General features: G+C 41.1%; 1 long non-coding RNA gene across 1 annotated transcript in view; it reads right to left on the bottom strand.

Moving 5' to 3' along the window:
• Positions 1–931: 931 nt before the first annotated feature.
• The window catches only part of LOC134169667 (uncharacterized), a 37470-nt gene continuing 11436 nt past the window's right edge, over positions 932–26965 (bottom strand). Inside the window, exons 2-3 of the long non-coding RNA XR_009966990.1 lie at positions 12864–13044; positions 932–1991 (exon numbers count right to left, since the gene is read on the bottom strand). This is a non-coding gene — a long non-coding RNA (uncharacterized LOC134169667). The remainder of the gene's footprint in view (positions 1992–12863; positions 13045–26965) is intronic.

Consider the following 26965-nt stretch of genomic DNA (forward strand, 5'->3'; position numbering starts at 1 on the left):
ACCACCGCTTGAGAAGAGGGAGCACTAATCATAGCTTCACCTATTTACCTTTATTTTCTGTACATTCTGTTAGATTTCTATGGCAAAAATCCCAGTTTTTTGTCAACCATTAAGTATTCTGGATGTATCAGCCTCAGCACACCAGGAAGGAACATGACGTGAATGAACTTGGGAAGAACAGACTTCCACGTAAAACAGCCCCATTAAGGTGCATATCCCCTGGGCAGGCCTTAGGGAGAAAGCCATAATAAATCTTGAAGCTCTACCTGTACTGAGCCAAAAAGCCAGCTTGCCTTCCACGTTACAGGAGCAGGATCCAGTGCTCAGTCTCCCAGCTTACAACATTTTCAAGGAGCCCAACGCACCAAAGAAAGAATCCAGAGAGCTGAAAACTGATTCTTATGGTTGGGTTGAAAAAAAATCTTCCACAGCATTGCCCAATGACCCATCCAGTTCCCATCCCCAGAAAGCATCCTACAGCATGGAGACCCAGCTTGGGCTTTCCGGCAACAGACGAGGTCTGACCTCCCATACCACACTTGTGTCATGAAAGCAAACCAATGATGCTTTAGGCTCCCAAGTGAGAGGTGGCAGCTGCGCCAGGAGGCACACTTGGCTTGGTACCCCACATGAGCTGACAGCCACTCGCTGAACTGTTTACTGCACTGCATCTGATCATGAGCTTACACCCTGGCTGCAAAGAGAACAGCACTGCAAAGCAAGCAGGGCTCTCAAATCAAAGAGATCAGAGGTGAAGAAGGGGAGCTTGTTAGGAGGCTTTTCACAGGGCCCTGATCCCAAGGAAAGCTGACTTTGCCTGAACCACAGGAGGAATGCAGGATCTGTCCTGCTCTGCCCAGAGCCAGGTGTTCACTCTGGCAGCACCCAGCTTTAGAGAAAAAAAGGTACCTTCAAGCTATTATAAGTGGCAGAATGCATGCTTGTATGGTACATACACATGACCAAGTTATCATAATAATAAAATAAGGTTTTAATCTCAAGTTTATCAGTCCTAAAAAGTTCCCAGTTGCATAGAAGATCCATAGGAGTGCTCCTCTTCACTATTCTCTGCAGATTTCCCAAAAGCTGCCTACAGACCTGCTGTGAGGAGTCTGGTCCTGAAGTGCTGTGCATACACACAGGCCATGCTCCTAATGCACAGCTCACATCTTTCACCTCCATCCCAGAAACCATGTTCATTCAAGTCCCCAGCAGCCCATGTCCTTAGCCAACAAGCAGAACTCTGACACCAGATCTTTACACTGAGCTGCTATCAACTGCAGCAAGCAGAAATTAATGCTAAATAAATCACATCTTCAGAAAGGAAAAACCAAATGAAGCAGCTCTTGCATTTTTAAACTTCCCATAGTCCCAAATAAATATTTCAGTTAATGAATGTGTCTGTGATAACGAAAAAATGCCAGGTTCATTAGGAAATACGTATCTATTTTTAAAGGTTACCATTTACAATTGTTTCAGCTTTGTGCTTCTTTGTTCTCTCAAGCAACTAGTTTTGAAAGAAAAGGTTATTTTCAAATCGTTCCTTTCTATTAGAAAAGTCTGCTTCACAATATAATTCCATGATGTTTTGATGTAGCTTTTGTGATTCTTTTTTCTCATTTCAGCTTTTATTTGCCATGAAAACAAGAAACTAAGACACTTCCAAATTTAACATGCACACAGATATGTGACTTTACATAATCTCATCCTCCCATCTTCATTTTACTCTAAAACAAACTACTTATCCGCTTCCCATTCCAAGAGAAAGTAAGCTCATTAAGGAGGATACAGTGCTCACGATGGAATAGAGTCCCAGGCACCAGTGGGCAAGAAAAAGACCTCTTTTCAAAGAAGGGAACAAGCAGACTTCAGGAACGTTCCCACAGTGCTTACAAATGTGTTCATCTTCCTGTTGCAACGGCCGTTAGTTCACAGCCGGCTGTACATAATCTGTCTGAAATCAGAGGATTCACTGTTACAATTTCTTCTCACTACAAGAAAATGCATCGAAGGAAATTACTATTATCATAACACAATGAAACAATAAAAATGCATGTATCTGGTATTACTGGAAACTTTTATATTCTTATAAAAGATTCACCCCATTTTTATTTGACAGTATTTTACATTAATGCATAAAGGGATTACTGCACAAAGATTCTTCAGAACTGGGCAGGCTAGGTGGGAACTGCACTGTTTTGCTTATCTCATCTGTTACATATGGGCACCCAAAGAAAAGACATGACCTGCCTGAAAGAAAACAAACCTGAAAAGTGAAACAGAGAATGGAAGTTTTGTTCCTGGTGGGAAATACAACAGATCACACTGCAACCATCAGTAACACCTTCTGCCTGTGATTTCTGGAGAACACAAGTGCAAATATAATGAGCCAGCTACTAACAATGCAGTTTAACCATGCGGTATTCTCTAACATAGAATCATAGAATCATAGAATAATTAGGGTTGGAAAGGACCTTAAGACCATCTAGTTCCAACCCCCCTGCCATGGGCAGGGACACCTTACACTAAACCATATCACCCAAGGCCTCGTCCAACACTGCCAGGGATGGAGCATTCACAACTTCCCTGGGCAACCCATTCCAGTGCCTCACCACCCTAACAGGAAAGAATTTCCTCCTTATATCCAATCTAAACTTCCCCTGTTTAAGTTTTAACCCGTTACCCCTTGTCCTATCACTACAGTCTCTAATGATGAGTCCCTCCCCAGCATCCCTATAGGCCCCTTTCAGATACTGGAAGGCTGCTATGAGGTCTCCACGCAGCCTTCTCTTCTCCAGGCTGAACAGCCCCAACTTTCTCAGCCTGTCTTCATACGGGAGGTGCTCCAGTCCCCTGATCATCCTCGTGCCCCTTCTCTGGACTTGTTCCAACAGTTCCATGTCCTTTTTATGTTGAGGACACCAGAACTGCACACAATACTCCAGGTGAGGTCTCACAAGAGCAGAGTAGAGGGGCAGGATCACCTCCTTTGACCTGCTGGTCACGCTCCTTGTGATGCAGCCCAGGATACGGTTGCTTTCTGAGCTCATGTTCATTTTCTCATTGACCAACACCCCAAGTCCTTCTCCTCAGGGCTGCTCTGAATCTCTTCTCTGCCCAACCTGTAGCTGTGCCTGGGATTGCTCCAACCCAGCTGTAGGACCTTGCACTTGTCATGGTTAAACTTCATGAGGTTGGCATCAGCCCACCTCACAAGTGTGTCGAGGTCCCTCTGGATGGCATTCCTTCCCTCCAGGGTATCAACCAAACCACACAGCTTGGTGTCATCAGCAAATTTGCTGAGGGCGCACTCAATCCCACTGTCCGTGTCACCGATGAAGATGTTAAACAAGACCGGTCCCAACACCGATCCCTGAGGGACACCACTCGTTACTGGTCTCCAGCCAGACATTGAGTCATTGACCACAACTCTTTGTGTGTGCCCATCCAGCCAGTTCTCTATCCACCGAGTGGTCCATCCATCAAATTGATGTCTCTCCAATTTAGAGACAAGGATGTCGTGTGGGACAGTGTCGAACGCTTTACACAAGTCCAGGCAGATGACATCAACTGCTCTACCCCTGTCCTTCAGTTCTGTAGCCCCATCATAGAAGGCCACCAAATTGGTCAGGCAGGATTTCCCCTTAGTGAAGCCATGCTGGCTGTCCCCAAGCACCTTGTTGATTTCCATGTGCCTTAGCATGCCTTCCAGGAGAATCTGCTCCAAGATTTTGCGAGGCACAGAGGTGAGACTGACTGCTCTGTAATTCCCCGGGTCATCCGTTTTCCCCTTCTTGAAAATCGGGGTTATATTTCCCTTTTTCCAGTCATCAGGAACTTCACCTGACTGCCATGATTTCTCAAATATGATGGCCAGCAGCTTCGCAACTTCATTTGCCAGCTCCTTCAGGACCTGCGGATGGATCTCATCAGGACCCATGGACTTGTGCACATCTTCCTTAATAAAGCAGAAAGTAATTCCTGTTGCAAGAGTAACTGTTTGCACCAGTTTAGCTGAGGCAAAGTGGTCTATTACCAGTTATCAAAGTAACCTGCTAGAGGACAGAGGCTGCAAACACACCCAAGTGTACACTGACTTGTGTGTTGCACACTGACTTCTTCTCGCTCTTCTTCCTACCAGTCAGGATTTCCACCCTCTGCTCAGAGGAGCGTATTTCTTGTTCCCAGAGCAATAATGACAATTTCTATGCAGTGAGGCAGAGTCTAAAAAGAACTCAAAATAAGGCCAGACAGGGGGTCATCAAATTCTGATACAAGAAGTCAGAGCGATTGAGTGTCTCTGGGACAGACATCCCTGCAGCCCTGTTCTGCTCCACTGGACGACCTCCACACCTCCACTGCTGTCAGGTAGAAGAGCCTTCTTGCATGGTTTAAGGAGGCTGAAAGTAAGAACCTCAATAAACCTGCCAGCGGGCATGAGCACGGTAACAGGCAGAAGAAGAATGGAATAAAACCTCTACATTACACTAATAGCACAGGTCTGAAATCCTAGGTTTTGTATAAATATTTACAGAAGATGAAAGGAAAAGAAAAAAGCCCAAGCTGAGAATCATCTTCAGCAAATCCTAAGAAACTGGAATCATCTGTTTGCAACACATTTCATCACACTAATAAAGCCAAGCAGGTGTTAAAATCTTCTACAGGCTGAAGACTTTCCTACCATTTCCCAAGAGAATTAAAGGCATCTAAATCCTGCTGGAGCTCTGAATGCTTCAATCTAAAATAAATTGATCAACAACAGACAAGTCATGCCACAAACAAAGCAAATTCTTAGTTATTCAAACACCACTGGTTTTATTCTAATGAAATAAATAGTTCAATATTTGCCAATCAGAAGTCTGCAACAGATCCCAGCTCTCACAATTTGCCTCTAGCTTCAGCTTCCATTTGTATTACCATCTGATTACTCCTATTATTACTTGCATTTAAAACTTTCAATAGTTCCATAAACATTCATATCTCTGAACAATACAAGGTTTTCAAAGACATGCTGAAGTAAGTTACACATAAAAGGTAATCCAGGGGCAAAAGACTGACCTGTAAAAGTAAGCACATGTTCATTTGATAGCAATTCAGTCCAGAATCCATTGCCATGGACAAAGACCTAGATCAATATCCCATCAATGAAGACTGCCTGGGCATGTGGTGAAGGTTATAATCCTGCACTGCTGCTGATACATGAGCACTGCCTCAGAGACTGCCTCACTCCTTTTTGCAGAATCTGGTGTAGAAAAATCACACCCTTGTCAAAACCCTCCAAATCAGTTCATCACACTTTATAGATAATCTTACATCTATTCCACACAAAATAAACTCCAAGATTTTCACTGCTACAACGTGACCCTTTTGCTTCCTTTCCTGTATTTATTTTGTAGCTTCACTGTTGACATACAGTGAAAAAACTATGGAAACTCCATAGAGGTATGATGGAGAAACGTGGTCTTCGAACATATCCCCTCCCAAAATACTGGAAAAGCTCTTTGCTACACATGACAAAACCGCCAAACCCAAAACACCCCCAAAGTACCTACAGTAATTTCAGACACCTGCAACACAAATTATAGACCTGAAAGAATTACAGTGACATCCAAGAACCCTCTAGAGGAAAAATCTGTAGAAGGAGATAAAGACATTAACAGATAATTTGGAGGAAGAGAAAGGACTAGTGAGATTAAGAGCCAGAATGTTTCCTGACATCATGGCAATATCTGCACTTTAAAACACAGCTAGGCAAAATACTAGCAAATGCCCGGTAATTAAATAATTGCATAGCAAGCAGACACTGATTAATCAAATACATCTTTCCATGCTTTGTGATTTCTAAGGGCGGTTTCAGTCCAAATGTTTCCTTTCAGTCAGACTGTACCAAGCATTAATTTGTTTCTGATTCCATATGAGGCTTTGGGCCCTGAATACTAGGAGCTACTCTTTGGGAATAGCAACCACCAGTATTAAAAACCTCCATGCTGTGCATACGTTGTTTTGCAAGAGCACATTTAGGGGAAAAGACCCTGTATGCCTCAATGACCATGCCAGCACAGACAAGAGCAACACAAGGGAGCTGCCCTTCTGCCAGAAGGAGCAAGGTGCCCTTTCCATCCTGCTGCCTGGGAAGGAGCTGATGCGAATGGCAGCTCCAAGGCTCCGGGTGAGCACAGGCTCAGACTTCCTCCCACAGGCATGGAGAAAGCATGGATGAAGACCCAGGGCAGGCAGGAGCCCTTGCAGGGGCAGACGGGTTAGGGCTGCCCTGCCACGGGGACCAGATCCCCCAACACCTCCTTTGCCTGGAACCACGGGAGCGGAGCAGAGGCTGCAGCACAAGAGCCGCCTTCTTCCCGGCTGCGGGCTCTGCTGAAGCTATGCAGCTCCCCCTGTTGAAATCAAAGCTTGTTCACCAAGAATCGTTTTGAGTTCCGTGTCAACACTCGGAACTGGCTATTCCTGATTGCAGTTCAGCAAACAGTGCATAATTAATGCAGTGGTTCTCAAATTACGGTCTGCAAATTACTCAAACGATACTGGCTCTTTTCCAGATGACCAGAGCTGTTCCTGCCATAAGGGTAGGATTTATTCAAACCGAATGCAGGCTTTCTGTACTGGAGCTGGTGCCAACCCAGCACTTACTACGGAGATGTGCAACAGCATCTTTTAAAGTGATCAGTAAAACAGGTCACAGGAAAGCCCTCCTTAAAATGACACAATCAGTTTCTCTTTTTTCTCCTTTTTGAAGAAAAATTCTGCTTTCCTTAAATCAATTTTCTTATTTGAAAGGTTTTATCCATTTATGTTTTGGGAGAGAAATTAAATACCCCAATAGTTCTCAAAAAGTAGCTTATCTAAAAAGCTAGCTTTCAGCAGTTTTCAGCAACATTTTTGATCCACAACAGTTGCTGATCCTGGGTTGGTAGGGGTTGGGGTTAAATCATTAAGAGAAAGGATTTTGTCCTAAATGTCCAAATTTATCCCAGCCAGCTCTAAGCAGTAAGAGCTAGGCTGGGTCTTCTACATAATGCAGGCCCCACACAAACTCGGCTCCTGTTGTAAATGCAGTAATTCTGATTGAATTACATCAAGCATTTTAGAGAAGGTGCAACAAAGAAGGAAAAGAGGAAAGACAAAAATGCCAACTGAATGTGATTTTAAAGTTGCCAATGACAAAGCTAGAAAAACATCCTTATAAACCGCCCCTGTGGCTACTGGCCATTACTAACATTTCAATTGTAAGAGTGATTCAGAAGTCAGCCAAGCTCAGCCTCTGCTGACTGGAGTTTCAAAAGGGACTGATGAACACATTTCTGACCAACTGGAAAAGCCCTGTTCTCACCTAGAGATAAGCTCACACCTTTACCAAGCTGTCCCATTCCTTCAACAAGCCATATGGCTTCACCTGCTCGAATCTCTCAGTACATCACATCTTCCATTTTTTTCAATCATTTATGTAAGGATTCTCTAAATACACTTTTTCAGCACTGTTTCTCACAGAAAGAGAAACATAACTTTCCTGTTCCAGGCTCACCAGGACTGAATACAGTTTTCATGTATATCGTTCCTCTATTCAATATATACTTGTTTCACATTTAAAGGCAGTTTTAGCCACACTATCACACTGAGAGCTCATGCTGAGCTCTCGCAACCACATCAGCAAGTTCTTCGTTACAAGCATTGCTTGTTTTCTATTCCCAGCTATTGTAACTTCACAATACAATATGTTCAGCTATACTCTTTTTCACAGTTTATTTTGTTGTACATCAGTCATCCCTTCATTGTAATTATACTATAATTTTATTTTTTAACATACCAATTTCATGCTTGATTCCCCCCCCAGATTTCAATTGTGTCAAGATTTGTACTTAAATCAGCTAATAGTATGTCCTGAAAATGTTGTTTGATGAAACACTTTTCCATAGATCATTCTAAATTGCTATTTTTACTACTGTACTTAAGTCCCTGTTATGGGGATAAGCAAACTCCATACAAACAGAAAACCAAAGTTAGTGGCTTCCCCAGGAGGTTCACAGATTTCTGTACCTTTGGGGTTGATGGGTAAAGCAGTATAAGGGTGAATGGACAGAGACAGATCCACGCAAAGGAAAGAGTGGTTACCATGACAGGCATTGATCTCAACGCCAGCTGTTTCACTGCCAATGAAGGAGAGGTTAATGGAAGGTCTCCAGAAAGACTAAATAAGACATTTACCAGTAAAAGGAATAGCTTGACAGAAGACACCACACACCTTGAAATACAAGAGTCAAAAAGCCAAACGGAGAATTAGATTTCCAAGGAGAAGACATCTCCTGCAGGCAGCAGTGAGAAGGGGAAGGGTGCCTCACTGCAAAGAGAACACTGCACTCTTCTGATCAGAGAAATCTTCTCTGTATGCCTTCCTTCTGCATTTCTGATACAAAACCCTGCCAGGCTAAGGCCACAGCCTTTATAGCACATGAGAGAAGACAGAAGCAGAAAATCCCATTAAAGAAGGGAACAAATGCCAGCTGTGCAGATGTATTTAGTGCTCCTCCTCAGTCTGTGTACTACAGCATGTGTCTTACTTTTACCTGTGGTAGCATTCATTCTCTTCCTAAAAGCTGGTACAGTGTTGTGGTTTGGAATTAGGATGAGAATAATGTTGATAACATTGATGGTTTTGATGTTACTAAGCAGTGTTAACATTAAACCAAAGCCTTTTCTGCTATTTATCCCACCCCTCCAGCAAGGAGGCTAGGGGGGTGCACAAGAAACCAGAAAGCGACACAGCCAGGACAGCTGACCCAAACTCATCTATGAGATATGCCATACCATAAGATGTCATGCTAAGCATACAAACTGGCAGAAAAGCTGACCAGGGACTGCTGCTCAAGGGATTGTCTGGGCATCATTTGGCAGGTGGTGGGCAACTGCATTGTCATCACTTTTTCTGTATGTTCTAAATTATTATTCCTTCCTTCCTTTTCTGCTCTATTAAACTATCTTTATCTCAATGCACAAATTTGATTTGTTTCTTTTCCTAATTCTCTCCCTCATCCCACCAGGGGATGTGTGATGTTGAGTTAAAACACAATGATCCTTTCTGGCACCCAACATGGGGCACCCTTTGTTGAGATAACAACAGATCTGTCCAGAGAGTACTAAAACAAATTTGCTGTAAGCATTCATCATATCAGTTTAATAGTCACTGCCACTGCTTCCCTCTGAGGAAGAGGGCCAAATTTTGCCATCTCATGAATTTTGAGACTGCTTAGTAGAGAGACTTACTTCAAACTTAAAGCCGCTATCCTTGCCTTATCCCACCCTCTTTAGCTAAACCATATACTAAGCATAATGTGAAAGGGTATTTAATCCCTAGGATCAGATATAATCATCCCTACTCTGTTATGAGAACGGACAAAGCTTTTCAGAGCTTTGCCTTTGGTTATCACAGAATAATAGAAGAGTAGGGGCAAAAAGAAAGAAAATGAAATCAACAAACGGATAGCAATAATGACAGCCCTGAACCCTGAAAAATCATCCGTCATTCTGTGTAAGGATCACAGTGTTTGAATTGCATCTTAATTGCTTTGTGAGCTTCCAAGGTGCCTTTAGGACATATTTAATGCTATCTGATTATAAGGAGAAATACTAAATACCATAAGACCAATGATAAAACTGGATACACTGAAAAACTACAGGGTTTGCATGTCTAATAGCTTATTTTCTTACTAGAGACAAGAATCTTCCTTCTTCCATCAGAACTGAAGTTTACATAACCCTGGGCTCACATTTCTATTTGTAAACATCCATTTGGTTTAGAGATGAGGCAAAACCTATTTTCCCCTCTGTTAATGGGACATAAGGAGCATCAGTTACAGAACTCAGGAGAGCAGGTTTTCCCTCTAACTGAGGCTTTGACAACAATTTTAGACTGACAAAGTTTTCCTGGAGCTTGATGTTGTTTTCTCTTTTAGTAATCTTTACACTTAATGAATATGATGTTTACTCACACAATTAAGAGATTCTTGCACAGTGATAAAGGTGTCAGAATTGAGATCAGAAGCTAAAAAGATACAAGCTATATTAGACAGTCTGGGTCCTCAAAAGACAGCAATGTACCACAAAGCTTGAAAAACACTTGACGAAAGACAAGAAAACTAGGATAAACAGAATAAACCCAGAAAATTGGGGACAGAAACAAACAGGAAAACCAAATAACTTAACCCTGAAACCCAAAACCAGTTTTGTTCTCATCTGAGCCTGTCCTTCTGCTCCTCACTCCACTTCAGAGTCCCTGCTCATAAGAGCAGCAGGATGTAGTGCAACTCCCAGCCCATGCTGTCCTTCATCAGAGGATATTTGTGTTTCAATGAAGTCAGCCTGTACCTCATCCAGCATTCACCTCCCCAGGCCAGCTTCCTCTCTATTCCCCCTTAATGTGATTGTATAAAATATGCAGCCAGGTTGCCTTTTTCTCATTAAGGAATTAAGTATGAATAAAAATCCATTAACTCCTACCTATCAGCCTTCCATAGATAGTTTAGAAACAGCTCATGAAGGCTATATAAAAGGATTAAAACAATAGAAATTGGAATTCAGAATTGAGTTCATTCAGAAACATCCAGCTACGCAGATCTATTTGCACAAGAAAGATTTCTGATATTAATAAGGCATCAACACATGTAAATTCTTAGTATTAAGTTGCTCTGGAAAAGATAAATTATAAGAGATACGCAAGATAAAATTCCAAAATGCCCCTTAACTCAAGGTCATAAAGAGGAGGAATCACTACCTCCCGATAAAAGAAAACCAAATCAAACAAGTTGGTGACATGTTCTGAAAAGGTGAACATTTTCTCTTTACTCAAATGATTTTTGCAACTGCAAAGATCCAAAGGTTTTTTGTGTCTAAGCTAATAAAGTACTAAAAAAAGCTCCAAACTCTTTCTCAAGGTCTAAATAATCTCACTTTTGCAATTCAGAGGTAAATTCAATGTTTACAATATTCAATTACTCTCCAGACAGCCGACAGAGCTAATAACATCTCAGCTGGGCAAATGGAAAAGAGGAAAAAGGTTAACACCAGCCACAGTTGCTGTCACCAGCCTGTGCTGCAAAAACCAGGAGGTGGTTCCAGAGTTGTTTCTTACTCTGATGGCCATTTAGTCACACTGAGTAAGCAGAAGTAAACTCAGACAGCTGAAACAGCAGCATTGTTCATCTGCAGCCATCCACTCCCTGCACTTCAGAGCGTGTCATCATCACAGAAGGGCCATAAGGAGCTTTTAAACTGACATCTTCAACCAATTGAAAGTAAAAATCAGTGGTGGCATTTGGCTTGGACTGTGAGAGTAACACTTGCAGTGAGTGATCACTTAAAAAGGAGAATTGGATGTTTAAATTAATGCTCAAAAAAGCCAAAGTATTCTTCAAAATCGGTGCTGCTGACCGTTTGGAACCAGGCCTGTACAGAGGTTGTACAGGTCAAATGAAAGAAACTGTGCATCAGGAGTATCTGTTTGGCTAGCTGGGTTACAGCAAGTAGAAGATTTTAGTAAATGCCCATTTATAGAGTCCCCCAGGTCTTGTATAAGTAGAACCCATCAGATGTGCTCCAATCTCACAGGTTATGAAACAAATGGTACCTTGATTCATACAGTTGAAGAAACTTAGCAGGACAATAGGCTGTAACAACTTTCCTAGTCTTTCCTTCCAAAGCATAATGGCAGTAGTTTTTCTACAGATTCCCCAACATTAAGGGTGTAGCTATCCAAACAACTTTATAACACTGTTGGGACACCTGTCTAAACACTGATAAAGGTTTATTTAATGCAGTGTTTATTCTCCTTGCAACAGAGATATCCATTTGAAATACATTCAGAACATCAAACAAAGCACAGACAATAGAAAACAAAGACAAATCACCGTACAAAGTACCAAAATCATCTTAATCTACTTCCTACACCAAAGTTGTGACAGCAGTGATAAGCAAAGTACATTAAATTAAACCCCAACAGATTTTGTTGCTACAGGTTAGAAAATGGGAAAAAGAATATTCAATTGGACCTTACAGTTTTTCACCTTCAGCATGCTAAAAGTTAATTCTGTATTTTTAAGGATAAGTATAAATGATGCCTATAACTAAGGGAGGTTCATTCCATCAGAGGTCACTGACAGCACGGTATACAGATTGGCCTATCTCAACCTCCATACTAGAAATGCCAATGTCAAACTTAATTGTACTTACTTGCAGTGAAACAAATGCATTATAACATGCTGCCATACTATGTTAACAGATCTGAAGTTTTATAGTGTCATTCCATTATACTGCATCTTAAATTTAATACTGTGCAATACAACAATATTATGTATCTATGAGGTCTCCACGCAGCCTTCTCTTCTCCAGGCTGAACAGCCCCACCTTTCTCAGCCTGTCTTCATACAGGAGGTGCTCCAGTCCCCTGATCATCCTCGTGGCCTCCTCTGGACTTGTTCCAACAGTTCCATGTCCTTTTTATGTTGAGGACACCGGAACTGCACACAATACTCGAGGTGAGGTCTCACAAGAGCAGAGCAGAGGGACAGGATCACCTCCTTCGACCTGCTGGTCACACTCCTTTTGATGAGGCCCAGGACACGGTTGCTTTCTGGGCTGCAAGCGCACACTGAAGCCAGCTCATGTTCATTTTCACATCGACCAACACCCCTAAGTCCTTCTCCTCATATCCCTGAATACCACACAAAGCCAGCAGGTCTCCAAGGTGAAGCAGAGGACCAAGTTGGCAGACACTGCTCCATCAGCCTGAAGGCTGCTGTACCTTAATCTGATTACAGGTGGAAAATAACATGCAAGCCTCTGTGGCATAAACTCACCCTTGACTTCTACAACACAGGGCTGAGCAGTAGTGCAGCAGTATTTTGACACACAGATCCACTGTTTGCAGACAGGAACATTATAAGTAGGACACGCACAGTCCCACTGAGCATGGGAATTGATCCCGTTCTCCCTTCTTTCCTTTGCTCATAGCTGCCAGTTTTCTTCCACCTCTGTTTTCTGTGGAGAAAGTCAGAGGAGTTAAATCAGTACGCAGGATAAGGAAACAAAGGCCAATCACTATAATTCTCACTGGAAGCCAGGTAGGAAGACTCAGAGCCTAACAATGAGGGGGAAAAAATAGGTTAAAAAGAAAAGCAATCTCCTCAGACTGGAAGAATGCCATGCTGCAGAAGGCAAAAACAAGTGCTTGAAGCTGCATTTCAAATCCATGGGTGGCTGTTTTCTCAAAATAGTGTTTCGAGAACTGAAGAGATTCTTCTTAAATTATCAAACTGATTTCAGGTAAGGTCCTTCTGAAGACCATTGAGAAGCTGTTACACCCCATAACAAATCCAGCCTTTCAATGAGAGAGGAGAAAGACAAGCACTCTCCACCCCAGCAACATTTGGCACTTCCTCACTCCATGCCAAACTGGGCTTTAAATTCAAATCCCAGGAGCTTTGGGAGATTTAACTCCCAAAAGAAGAAAAAGAGAAAAGAGGCTGTCGGTAAGAACTCTCACTACTGGAAAGACATCAATCTGCCCTGAACTTTGAGCAAAACAGTTTCTCCAACTCAAGGACATGCCTATTGACTGCTGTTGGATGCCTCTGACACTTGAGCCTCTGAAGTACGAAGCCTTGGCGCACATGAAGGCTGCCAAATTGAGGCTACTAACTTGATAAACTTCAGTAAGGGAAGCACAATGTGCTTCAAAGACCAAAGGCAGCTCTAAGGCAAGTCCAGGCCTGCTGTTCCATTTTCATCTGGACTGAAGCTTTAGTCTGGCCTCATCCAATAACTCATGATCAGCATCTTTAAAATTCAATTAGAAACGAAGATAAAGCTGTAAGATAAGTACAGACATACCCAAAGCTGCAGTCTTTTCTATTTGCCTTTTTTCAGCTAATAGTTCGGTCATTACAGAGTCAGACTACTTAAACAGCTTTTAAATTGTGCAGGACTTTGAAGCCTTTAGGTCACACAGAACAGCTGTAGCAGACAAAGTCTGGCAGTTTATAATTATCTTTTGGGGTTTCTCTTACAGATGATTATATAAGATCTTCTTTTACAGTTCAACTAATTAACACAACCTACTTCATCCATTAATGTCTCCGATACCCTGGCCTCAGCCCCGCAAGGGAGTCCCTATAGACATGGAGAAGCAGAGGAGATCAGAAGGCTCCAGTTACTTTAGAATACCTTGCAAAATCTCCCATTACTTTCATCACTGTTTGGCTGAACATCTTGGTACAAGGCCAAGGCAGCAGTTAAGTGCACATTGCTATTTAAAAGCATAGGAATAACCAGACTGAAATTAAACAAAACCACTAATCCAGTAAGTGCAAAAGCAGAGCTGTACCTTGGACACTGCCACATTTCATCTCAGCGGAGAAACAGAGTTTCATTTTCACAGATTAAATAACTTCAAACTCTGGAAAAGTCTGAAGTCCAGATCTAAGGATGAACAGCAAGCAGAGATTTCTTTTTGGTTTCTATGGAAGAAATTCTTTCAGTTTTACTTGTAAAACTGGCTAAACCCACAACACAGACTTTTCTACTTGAAGACTGCTCCACATGCACAGACACTGTAGTCTAAGGACAAGTACTACTCTGTTGAGTGGCCATGAAAACCCATTAAATGAAACAACTATATTAAGAAAATAAGTCTGCAATTTTATTACCTGTTCTGAGGCAGACATGATGATCTGAGGCTGGAAGATTTATACACACAGTATATTTTATTAGATCAACTGCTGGAACTGGGGAGAAAAAAAGTTCTCAGACAGACAAGCCATGAAGACAGTTGTCCCCATTACAGCAGCCAGTTTTACAAGATATATTGCCTCTTACCATAAGCCTTCCTTCTCTGTAATTCTAGTCATTGCTAATGCAAAAGCTTTAAGTACTCCTGCTTTTCTTTTTTTTTAGTTTTATTCTTTTCTGAGAAGAAGCTACACCTCAGCTACACAAGAACCTCAATATAATGAAGGCTTCTGGAGCACATCAGCCACTTAAACCCAGCCCTGATACTAGCACTCACTGTTCACGTCACTGCTGCCTCCAGCCACGCAAGCGGGAGGACGCCGTTGCCTCCAGCGTGGTGTGATGAGCGCACTGCTGCTCTTGTTCCTGCAGCTTCCCACAGCTCAGCTTCAGCCACCAGAAAAGCCTGTAAATATCCTATTGATTTCAAGAGAGCTGCGCCCAAGTCTGTCTCATTGCAATTCCTGAATTTCTGGGTTGTTCCTTCCCATATGTGTAGTGCCAAGATGCTTTGCCTTAAGCAGCAGTGCAATAACCTCCCAGCTGACAGGGGATGTGTATCTTGCTCAGCTAAGCCGAAGGTTCACTTAAAAATACCCTTTTGTGACCTTGATGCAGATTTAATCTGTCATTGTACACTCACGTAAGCTCCAGTCTTGTCTTTTTGCAGTCCTGTCCTAAAAAAGTCAACTAGATAGCTTTTCATTCACTTGCAACATATTGAGTGACCTTGGCAACAGTCTAATCTATCTTGGCAGATTCAAGATAGAGAAAACAAGCAATAGAGACAGACCCGCTGGTTTCTGCTATTGATCAGCAACTTGAGTGAAAGCTCATTATGAGCAGAGGGATAGTGTCAGGTACACGTTCTCCTACAGAGCAACAGCAAGATGAAAAAACTCCACCAGAGAAAAGATGGTCATGCTTTGGGTGGAGGGCAAGGGTATGGCTGTGGAAGGAAGAAAAGGGCAAGGGTAGGAGGAGCAGACAGTACTTCATGTCTAGTGAGAAACTCCAAATTAAGTAAACTCAATTTACTTAACTAAAAAGTTAAAAAACATTTATTGAGAAATTAGGAAACTTACATTGACAAACTTTACAACAAGAGGCCGAACTCTTTAAGAAAATACTGTTTCTTAGTGTGGAAATGTACGCAAAAAAATACTAACATATATACACACATTAAGTAATATACTATTTAGAGTATTCCTTCTGCTACTCACTCAACTAGATGATCTAACAATGCAAGAACAGTGGAATGAATTCCTATTATTTCACTGACAATCAGTGTGTAATGCTGAGCTTATTGATATGATCTTTGAATAGCACTGCCTCGCCTCAAGACAGGTCTTTTTTTATCTCAGGACAATTACTCTGTACTGTCTACTGAAGCACATCTACTGTGACCTAGTGCATCTCCTCCAGCCTCATCAAAGCACAGGCTGGCAATCATGCCACACTGTGTCACTTCTATTATCCTCTTTCCTTGGACTGCCTTTGTGCCCCAGGATGAGCAAAGATAGAGGAAACTACTTGCCTGTCTCTATTTTACAGGGGGAAACATAGTCAGCACTCCTTTCACAGGATGCCCCAAACAAAACCCTGCTTGGTCACCAGGAGAGACTGCACCCAAGTCTCACCCACCCCTAAGACTACAATTGGGCACTGAGGAGTATTTGCTCTTGTGAGGGAGCTGATCCCAGGGTAAGAGCCAGAAGGATTCTGAGGGCTCTCAAAACTCCTCCTCACAGCAGGAGGTGGTTCAGATGGCCAGCACTACAGTCCAAGCTCCTATCCTTGGCTTCAGCCTCAGAGTTAAAGCCACACTCACATTTCAGTGGTGCTGCACTCTTCAAGTATGTCTTAAGATTGGTAAGAAAATACAGCCATGATTCCTCTTACTGCAGGGTCACTTATCTTACAGGCTCCACAGGTCAAACCTCTGTGTTGTAGTGGATCATTCTGTCAAAACTTCACATAACTATCAGATAGTAAGCTGAGCTACATGAAAAGGAAAATTTCCAGCATCCAGCTGAGAAGAGGAATATATGACATTGAAGGATGTTTATTGCTTACAAACTTCACACTAGGTGAGAACATTACAAGGGTAGAGGAAAACATACAATGAAGTAATTGAAAACAACCAGGAGTACGTACAAACAGGGAGGGGGAAATGATAGCACAGACAAATCCTACATATGAAGTCTGATTTCTCTCACATTCCTCAGTTTTGGAAGTCTTATACTAGCTCATTTTACTGTGCTTGTGTGGTCTCCTTTAAAACATCTGCTAGGTCAAAGACAGACTCACCACTCTCCCTCCAATTATATATCCAAAGAGAGGCAAAAACCCTCTAGATAAAAATTATACAGAGCAAGACATCAAAAGGAGAAAAATCACGTAGCTGAACTCTGGGGAGAGATATCAAGCAAGCGAGTGAGCAGTCATGCACTGTGTGTGCAGCTGATCCACCACAGTAAATGTCAGCTTCACTAAAGGTCACCGGCTGCATTGATTCCTCAACTCTTTAATGTAGGCAATTCTGTACAGCAACTCTTTTCATGAGGCATCAGACAGCCGAACAATTTAGCATACTTATGGAGGGAGGGGACAGGGACAGAGAGCAAAACATGCTATTTAACTTGCTGTACTACACACGGGTAGAGATGACATCAAGCCATAAACACATTCATATATAGCAGAACAAAATGCATTACCAACTCACAGTGCAATCAATCCAACATACCAGTGATCTTCTACCACACGATGGCCATTATCTTCATAAAACACACTTTGCTACAGAAAGATCTCACTGTCATTCAATGCAACACAGGGGTTTCAGAGTAATGTCAAGTTTTTAAGCCTTTATTGCTCTTCACTGCCTTCCAGTTTAGTACCTGATGTCAGCCAATACAGCCACTTTGAAAACCACTTACCATTTACCTCCCCATCAACAGCAGGTAATAAAACGTGTCCCAGGAGGTGTGTTAGAAATATAGCAACAAAGACAGGCCATGAAGGACCTGCTAGACCAGCTAATCTCATCAGAGGTCAACACTGCAACAGCAACTAACTGTGGATATTGATACTGTGACAAACTAGTAGCCATTTCAAGCTTTCCAGATGAAAAAGAAGGAAGTCACTGAGTTACTCTTTGTGGCTGCAAACTTTTGATTTCCATGCATCCAGAAAGAGACTTATTGACAAATCCCATTTCTGAGCTACATTACCTGGAAAAAGAAAATAAAAGTCACCTGCATGGAAGTGCCTACTTAGCATTTCAGGTGCCAGCTTCACAGCTCTAAATTCATCAGACACCCTTATTGAGAATCGGTACTATATTCCATATGAAGTTGTCACTGTTGGTGGACTGCTGGTTATTCTGCCCTTTGAGATTTAAAGCCCCAGCTGCACAACAACTTCCAAAAGGAGCAGCAGTTTGAATGTGTGTGTACATTTCCTCACATAACATACACAAGAGGGAAAGTATTTACCATTAAGATAAGCTTGGCACTAAAGCTTAAAGCACAAACCTTAAGTTTTCAGCAGACAACTTCCAAGTAATGAGTTCTTTTCAAACAAATACTGCTTAATACATATTTGAGAGGTACATAAAGGAACACAAGTATAGGATGATGTGGCATTCTGTGGGACAGATCTCTACCTGGTAAAAACCAGCTTCCTTCAACTTAAAACGTGACAGAAAATTGCATTGTTATTTCTATCAGACAGGAATTGGGTTCAGCTCTGTAGCCAGTGTGAGCTTCAGCGGACATGAAATAGCTCCAAACCTCCACCTCAGTGAAGCATTTGTTCAGCACCGAGCCAGCAGAGAAAGAAATCTCCCTGCCAGACATGATGTTCCATATTACTATCACTCACGTGTATCTGCATGTGTCACATCATATTCACTGTGTTTATCTACTTCAAGTGTTCACAGGACAGGCAGAAGTACTTATCACCACTACAAGACAGATTAGGCTTTTTTTTTTTGCTTTAAAGGTAACTAAAACACCTAACCTAACTAGCTCATTGCCACTTGGTCCTTGGCAAAAATCAGTAAGTGATTGAAAGAAGTAGTCAAAGTATTTCATGCAAGCCATACACAGTTAAGTACTAACTAGTTAAAGATAATGGGGCCTAATGTTAATGGTGCAAGTAAAGATCAACAAATAAATAATTGATATATTTGCTTTTACACTGAGTTAACAAATTTCAACTGATTAATACTCTCACAGGCTATTCTTACCCAAAATAGAAAGAAGAAATAGCCAGAGACCAGGCAACTAAGGCTTTGTGTTCTATCGATTTTTGTGTTTAAACTCCTCATTCCACAGCTACAGCATAAGCCAGGGAAACTGGATGAATGGCTTATTTATGGAACAATCAGGTGCACTGGAGGAATACTTTGATGATCTGCTGGCAGTGGCATATTTTCTGGCCTTGGCCAATTTACAGCATTTCATTTCTGCGGGTTTTTGGGTTAGGGATTTAAAACACTTCAGTTACAAAAGAGAAAGCACTCCTATTAAAAAAAAAGTCTGGAAATGAATAAGTTTTAGTAGCCTTAGCAATAAAAAAAAGCCCTACAGGTTTGTTCATGTCTTTTTATACACTCAATTCTTACTTTACATCCTTCTACTAAAGCACCATTCCTGCATAAGCAATGAATAATTTAAAACCTTTGAACAAAATAGGATACTGTCTCCAGACCTGTGGGTAGGAACACAGCAACACAGTGTACCTGGAGGAATGTGAACATAGAACAGCGTTCTCAAGATACCGACAGACTCAAGTTACATTGACAGCTGTGCTTGTGGGACCAGAAGTAATTGAATTTTCAGTAAAGGGTACAGACCAGTGTTCAGTCTGTCTTGATCTAAGACAGAGCTCTAACATTTCAAGAATCAGTGACAGAGACATAATTTCGTGTCCTCAAAGCCACCTGATCACAAAGAGAATAGGATACCTATAACTGAACAGCTAAAGCCTCCTCAGGAGGTATGTTCCTTCCTAAAAAAAAAAAAGGCAAAAAAAAAAAAAAAATCAATAAAATTGCTTTTCCCTTCTCTTTTAACAAGGTCTAAAACAAGCCAGAAAGTCTTGTTTTCTTCTTTCCCACCTCTGCAACTCAAGGCAGGAAGCAACAACATGGACTGGGGCTGGGTGAGAGCTGCAAGACCTGCTCTTGGCTCCCTCATCCATCTCCTGTCACACTCCAGAAGTTGCTCTGCTCCCTGCTTCATGCTGCGTGCCACTAATGCAGCCCTCTGCCCAATTCACCTCTAAGTCTGGAAGTCTTTAAAAGAGGGGTTTGTTTATTTTTTGCTGTTGGGGCAGCAGATTGAGCTTGCACTAGAATAGATCAATTGAATGGGAAAATACTGCTTTATAGGGAGAGACTGCTGGCAGCCATCACCAAGACTTTCTGGCCTCGAGGAGCATAGATTGCTGTCTGAGCATACTATTCTCAAATAATGCTTTCCATTATTCCAGAATAGTCCTTCAGGCTTTGATACAGCAACACAGCAAAGCACACCCTCAGCTTTAGCTTACTTTCACTGAGAAACATTAAGGTACCACTGGTTCAGCAGGAACTCTGAATACACCCTATATACAAATGACAATACTAGTAAGGGAAATTTATACAGTGTAGGAGGACTGAAAAAAAGCAATTCTTATGTGCCTGTTAAGAGAACCTTCAAAAGCTTTGAAGTGTTAATGTTTTTTCATAAAATATTTGTAAAGTGGTACATGATAATTATAACAATATAAGCATATTTTTATAGACAGCTTGGAAATTCTCAATGTTGGATTTAAACAGAAGAAGAAAACTTCTTCAGACTATTTTGCATCCTTTTGCATAATTTCAACAACACATCAGCTTTTCTATTAAAATTTAGAGGATGATTTCAAAAAGCTTCCCAGTGGTTATAAAATTATACTAAATTTGACAGAGCTTTTTCACAGAGAACAGGGGCACATCTCTTCTTATAAACCTATTAGAAAAGGATTCATTTTATTTTCTCATAAAGATTCATCAGAAACATTTAGAATTTTATACAACAGTTTAAATTGTTCATCAAATCACAGACAACATGTTTGAAAAGGAAATACTGGCACCAAAAAAAAAATCTATGGCCTCAATATCCAGCTTTTATGTCTAATGCTGTTGAATGAGGTGCAATACACTGGAGACAACATGCAGTCTCTAATGGAGGCACCAGAGCTCCCTTCCTCACTTAGGCAGTACCTGCACTGCTCTTTGTCCCCTACTGCATTCCCTGCAAGATGCTGATGCCAAAAATCATTATATAGCCTAAACCCACTCTGTTTTGAATAGCACAATCATGTGACAAGTCAGCATTTGCTGCATGCTTGGTTCATGGTAGCTGCATTCTACGTGGGGTCACAGCAAGGTGGGTCTGCTTCTCACACCGCCTGCAGTGTCCACAGCAGGTACAGAACCACGCCTGCCATCATTTGAAATAACGACAACACAGCAGCTAATAAGTTCTGAGTTGTTTCTTATTTGCCACAGAACCATGAGTAAAGTTTAGCCCCAAAGGGCCCAATTCCTATTTTATATAATAGGAATGAGCACATTGTTTGGAGGTCCTGCTCAGGGGGTTGGTCAAATGCAATTGGCACTTGTGATAGAAGCTGCTGGGAGAAAATTATACCAGGTGTTGACTGCAGAAGCAACTTTAACCTGTGAGTTGGCAGTAGTACTACCATAAGTCAGTTAATAAAAACTGTCCTTATTATTACAGGATTAGCACAGTGAAAGCATTTCAAACACTCAGTCCATTACCCCTGTAAGTTACATATCCTCTCCACCAAAAATGGTCTATTTCCTTTTGGAATTGTGGAGTTTGCTACTAAATAAAGAAAAGGTTATCTTTAAAATTAAAGCAATACTTCAGTGGGTTATTCCTATTCAGTGAATATAGCCATATTTCAGCACATTAGTATTACTGAATTTCTAAACCACATTTCAGGAGCTGACAAAAAAAAAAACACAGGCAAAAAAGTCCAGTATCAGTAACAAAACAAATATCAAATGGGTCAACACCACAAGATTTTATTTAAACGCAGCATATGCAAATGAATCACACATTAATCATTAAAAAAATCAAATATTTTAATTAACCTTCCATAAAGACTCTTTATTTGGCTTATATGGACAAAAGAGTCACATAACCATAAAATAGGTCTAGAATCTTTCAGTCCATCATGCTGACGCAAAGCAGAATCAGCTGTACTTAACACAAGCCAGCACAACCTGTTCTTTGAAAGAAAGCAGCAAACACCCTGTCACCACCCCTAAAAGCTAGGGACAGGGAAGTGTTGGGATTCTACAAAACTCAGCAATTATCTGTTCCAGTATTTAACCCTCCTCCTACTTACAAAGTTTGTTATTAGTCGATATAAACCTCCTCCTTGCAACATATGCTTATGTTCTGTTCTATTCCCAGGGTACATAACAAATACTTAATTACCACCCTTATTGCCACACAAGTATGCACACAAACATGAGAAACAACGAATAGCTGATTTAAATTCTGCACCTGCAATATTTAATACAAGTTGTAAACTATAAAGGACCAGGCTGTGTAATGTTTACTTGCAGTATAAACTACTCAAATCTTTCAAATCGATAGGAACCCTGGGGATTAATATGCATGTAACATAACATGTAGTCCCCGCGCTGGTCTGTCAAACCACAGCCTCTGCCTCATTTAAATTCACTTATTTCTGTAGTTCTGTAGATTGCCTTAAAGTGAATTACAGAAAAAGCAGATATTAGTTTAATATAGCCATTGCCTTTGCAGTAATGGCATCTTATCAAAGGGGACCTCCCTCTATACATCAGGTTTAATTTAGACTACAAGCTCTCCATGAATAATTTGGTTTTGATTGGTTCTATAAGGCACTTAACCATGAACCACCATTATCATCACAGTAATACCCAGGATGATCACTATCTGAGTCCCATACTGAAAAAAATTACATTCCTTGATTCAGAAACTGTTGTCTAGTTTCCTTACTAAACACATATGGCTTGTGGAAGGTAGAGAAAGATGTTCCAGCAAAGGAAATATAATTAGCATGATGATAATCATCAAGCTGCCAGTATGTTATATTTAGTGTCACAAAGCTGTTTTACAAGAAGAGAACACAGTGATTAGGGGAAAGAAAAAACAAACTGACCAACCAATAAATCTCTCCAAAATACCTTAATGAGAAGTCACCCATCGATACCTGAATACTTACCTGCACTCAAGAGGGAACTAAAACCAGGAAAACTGAAGTCAGTTCTACTCTGCAGTTTCAACAGCCTCAATATTCCGAGGCATCACGAAACATTTATCATGGACAGGATTTGCACACTCATCCCATAGAGAAGGGAAGAAAGCTGGCTAGATCTTTGGAAGATTGGCAGTGGGACAGCAGACTGCAAGCAATGCTGAAGAGTACGTGTATGAGACACCATTATTCAGGCGACCAACAGGGTTGTGTTAAAAGTGCACAAAACCTTGTATAAAATAGCACACAGATACTTCTTACCTTTTGGTAAGTGCAGCTCTAAGAAATGCTTTGTTCTCCAAGACCCTGAGATGGTGAAAGAAAATATATTTTCTGTATTCTTTAGAGGAGAAAAGCACTTGGGTGTTTAAAGGACTGTCATCACACGTTGGATATTCCCAAGTACCTAAGAATTGCTCCACTGTTTTGACAAGCAGTGAGAGATGTTGAAATACCATTAAAGTATAACAAAACAGATTGCTCTTGAACAATAACAAACACATGTTGCCCTGGTATACTCCCAAGCAAAGACTGATAATGAACAGAAAGCCTACAATAATGAAAAGCTGTATTTTAAATGCTAATGTAGGATTTGAAAAGGTGATAAAGGTGGAGTTTGTTTGGGGTTTTCTGAACAAAGAATTACAGGTAACTGTCAAATGAATCTACCACAACTAAATCCTGTGCGCTACTCTGCAGTAGCAGTGATTGACAAGCCAAAGAGGACCAACCCATTTTGGGGCCTAGACCTCTCCAAATATCAACTGTTTTGTGAAACAGACTATTCAAAACTTTCAGTTTTTTAGACTTAGTAAAATCAGCAAGGGTGGTGCTATAAACACTTTTACTAACACATGAGACTGCAGCTCTCTCTAACCCATTTTAAGGGTTTCTTCCTTTCTCCGGACAACACTTCCACCCAGATAACCACAACTCTAACCAGCTTCATTTAGACAAAAATACACACTCGTTTTGTTTCAGAAAACTGTTTTCTGCACAGGAACATTTAATTGGCCATACATAATCACATTGTATCAAAGTTGTAGGCAAGAGACAAGACGTACCAAGAGGAGGAATAAATGAAGCAATAGAGAATAAGAGATTTCTAGCAGGTATTCCCAAGCTATCTTCTTTAAAGAGCATCTCTGCACATGCACACACGTTGCCAAACACATGGCCTCTAAATTCTTTAAGTCCCACTGCCTGTGAGTTTGTGTTGGCAGAGAAATGATTAAAGAGAGCTGTAGTGATTATATCTTCATCTCCCAGCAATGCTAGAGGAACTTAATTTGATACAGTCCTGGTTAATAAACAGAAAACAGATGAGATGATTTATCTCTATTTATTACAAATCCATTGGGAAAAGAAAACCTTGTCAAATCTGTTTGTATCTTTAATACTGCACTCATGTCTGTAGTAACTAGTTTGTGTGCTTATCCTAAGGCAAAAGAAAATCCATTCATATTTTGCATTTTAACAGCAACACAATATTTCATTTTCCTTCTGCTTTGTTATTCTTATTAGACATCACAATCAGTACCAAATGCTTTTGGTTGTCTGCATGCTTAAGGAACCAGCTGTATGGGTGACATTTGTAGACTCAATCTTCAGATTAATAATTTCAAACTTTTCCACCACAAAAATCTGGAGAACCAGACAGTTTAGAGCAGACAACATCCTTTTGAGGTCTGGAACAGAATCTTATCATAGATGACAGTATTAGCTACATCACCTTAGTCATACAGCATGTTGTATAACCCTCTTAACACTTTGGAAACATTAATTCAAAGCAGTTTTTCAAGGGGAGAAAGCCTGCCCAGCATGAACAAAATGTTAACTTTCTCAAATACTTTTCAGGCTAAAGCCAAAACAATAAAGGCAACCTCAAAATATACCCAGTGCATCCTGGGGTGTCAATCCCAGAAAGCAAACAGGTATGTAATTTAAGCCCAGTTTGGAACACTTACCCACACATGTAGCTTTTAAGCACATATGTTTAATTCTGCAATTCTTTAAGTATTTGAAGACAGTGAGATAATTTTGACTCCACATTATTCATCTTGCTTACATGCTATATTCCTCCCACTACCCTACATTCATGTCTGCCTTTAAATTGCAAGCTTGCTCTGGAGCAAAAGACTACTCCTACTCTGTATGCAGCCAGGCACACCAAGATTCCTCTACTGGAGGCTGCTAGGCACTAAAATAACGCAACCAATTTTATGTGACAAAAGGAATAAATGAAAAAGAAACCTTTGAGTCAGCTCTAGAAAAATGAGTTAAAAAACAGTATTCAAATGAGAGTGAGCAAGTTTGACCAGTATTTTCCATCCTATAAAGACAAAGAGCTGTTCTCAATTCCTATGAACAAGCAATCTGTACCCAAAACTGAATACAAAACCCATTCCTTGCACTTAATGGAGTACCAGTATGCCATAATGCTCACTTCAAAGACTTTAGAAAGGTATATGGCAGAATTTCATGCCAGGTGAATATGCACATCGGATTCAACAGCAGAGCTCCTGCTGTAACCAGAAGCTATCACTCAAGAGGCTGTAGGCAACAGCCACTTCCCAGACCCAAAGGATACAAGGATATTTCCCCCTCGCAGCCTGAAGAAGACCAAGCAATCCCACCTTCTCAGAAACAGGGTTGTAGTTTGGTTCATTAGACTCTTCAGAGCTGGATGAGGACCCTGCAGGAAGGAGGCCGTGCTGCCCTCTTCAAATGAGGCGCAAGCACACCATCCTACATAGTGGGAAAGGAGTAACTACCCCAAAGTGACTGAGACAATATTCACCAGAATAGCCCACCTTCCCTCAATTAGCATCAGCTCTGAAGAGGCAAACTAGATTACAAGAATCAAAGCCAAAACAAATGACAGGCAATAGTAGCTGCTGTGGCTTGCCTTGCCCAAAGGCACTCTCCTCCCTGTGATTGATGTGGCCCCACCAGCTTCCACACGGGCATCACACCAAGCATCTTTATGTGCATCCATAAACAGCTATAATTCAGCAGAAATTCATTCTGGGGAGGATTTTGGAAAACAATGAAACCTTAGCATCCCTCCAAAAAAGTTATAATTCTGTCATACCTGGTAAGATAAAGTATTTCAGCATAACTAAGTGATACACAATACATCACCTGTATAAAAACACCAAACCAAGAAAAATGGCACATGAATTCTTTATCAGAGCGCTTCACTTTTCAAGTCTACTTCAAACATTCTTCGGATGCATTCCTGATGATTCAATTTAACCTTTTGCTAATGTTGCAGCTAATAAACTTAAGGGATTAATAAGAAAACACTCCTTTAAGTTTCTGTGCCTGACTCCTCCATCCTCTCCCTCTTGCCTTTCCACTGCTTTCAACACTACCAATCACTCCCCCCTCACCAGTATCTCATCTTGTCTTAGCTTCTGTATAGCATCTTAGCTCACAGTCCTTTCCAGTTAAGACTCTAGGGTTTCTTCTCCTTGCTCACACTTGCTGGAAGCCTTTAAACTCACTCAACATGCTCCAGTATTAGGAAAAAGACCCATTACCAACCCATCCAAAGCCAGCACCATATTTTGCTCCAGTTCCAGGATACAGCACACATCAGCAAGTTTAAAATAGACACTAAGCTGAACTTTCAGTCTCTGACAGTCAACCAAATCTCGCACTCCTCTAACTCAGGAAGGGGAACGTCCATTGTGAAAGTTGCCATTAGCCTGGGTTGTCAACTGAAAAGCCAATTACCCTTTACAGCAGCACCACCCTGTGCAGGGAACAGGAATGCAGGCTGATGGAAGAAGCTGTGCTGCAGAAGTTACCTTGTTTATGTCATTCATCTTTTCACTCTTATCTTCAGATTAAAGGT

The sequence above is a fragment of the Pezoporus occidentalis genome, unplaced genomic scaffold (assembly GCF_034315485.1).
Source record: "Pezoporus occidentalis ecotype Australia unplaced genomic scaffold, CSIRO_AGI_Poc_V1 ctg35, whole genome shotgun sequence".
Classification (NCBI taxonomy): domain Eukaryota; kingdom Metazoa; phylum Chordata; class Aves; order Psittaciformes; family Psittacidae; genus Pezoporus; species Pezoporus occidentalis.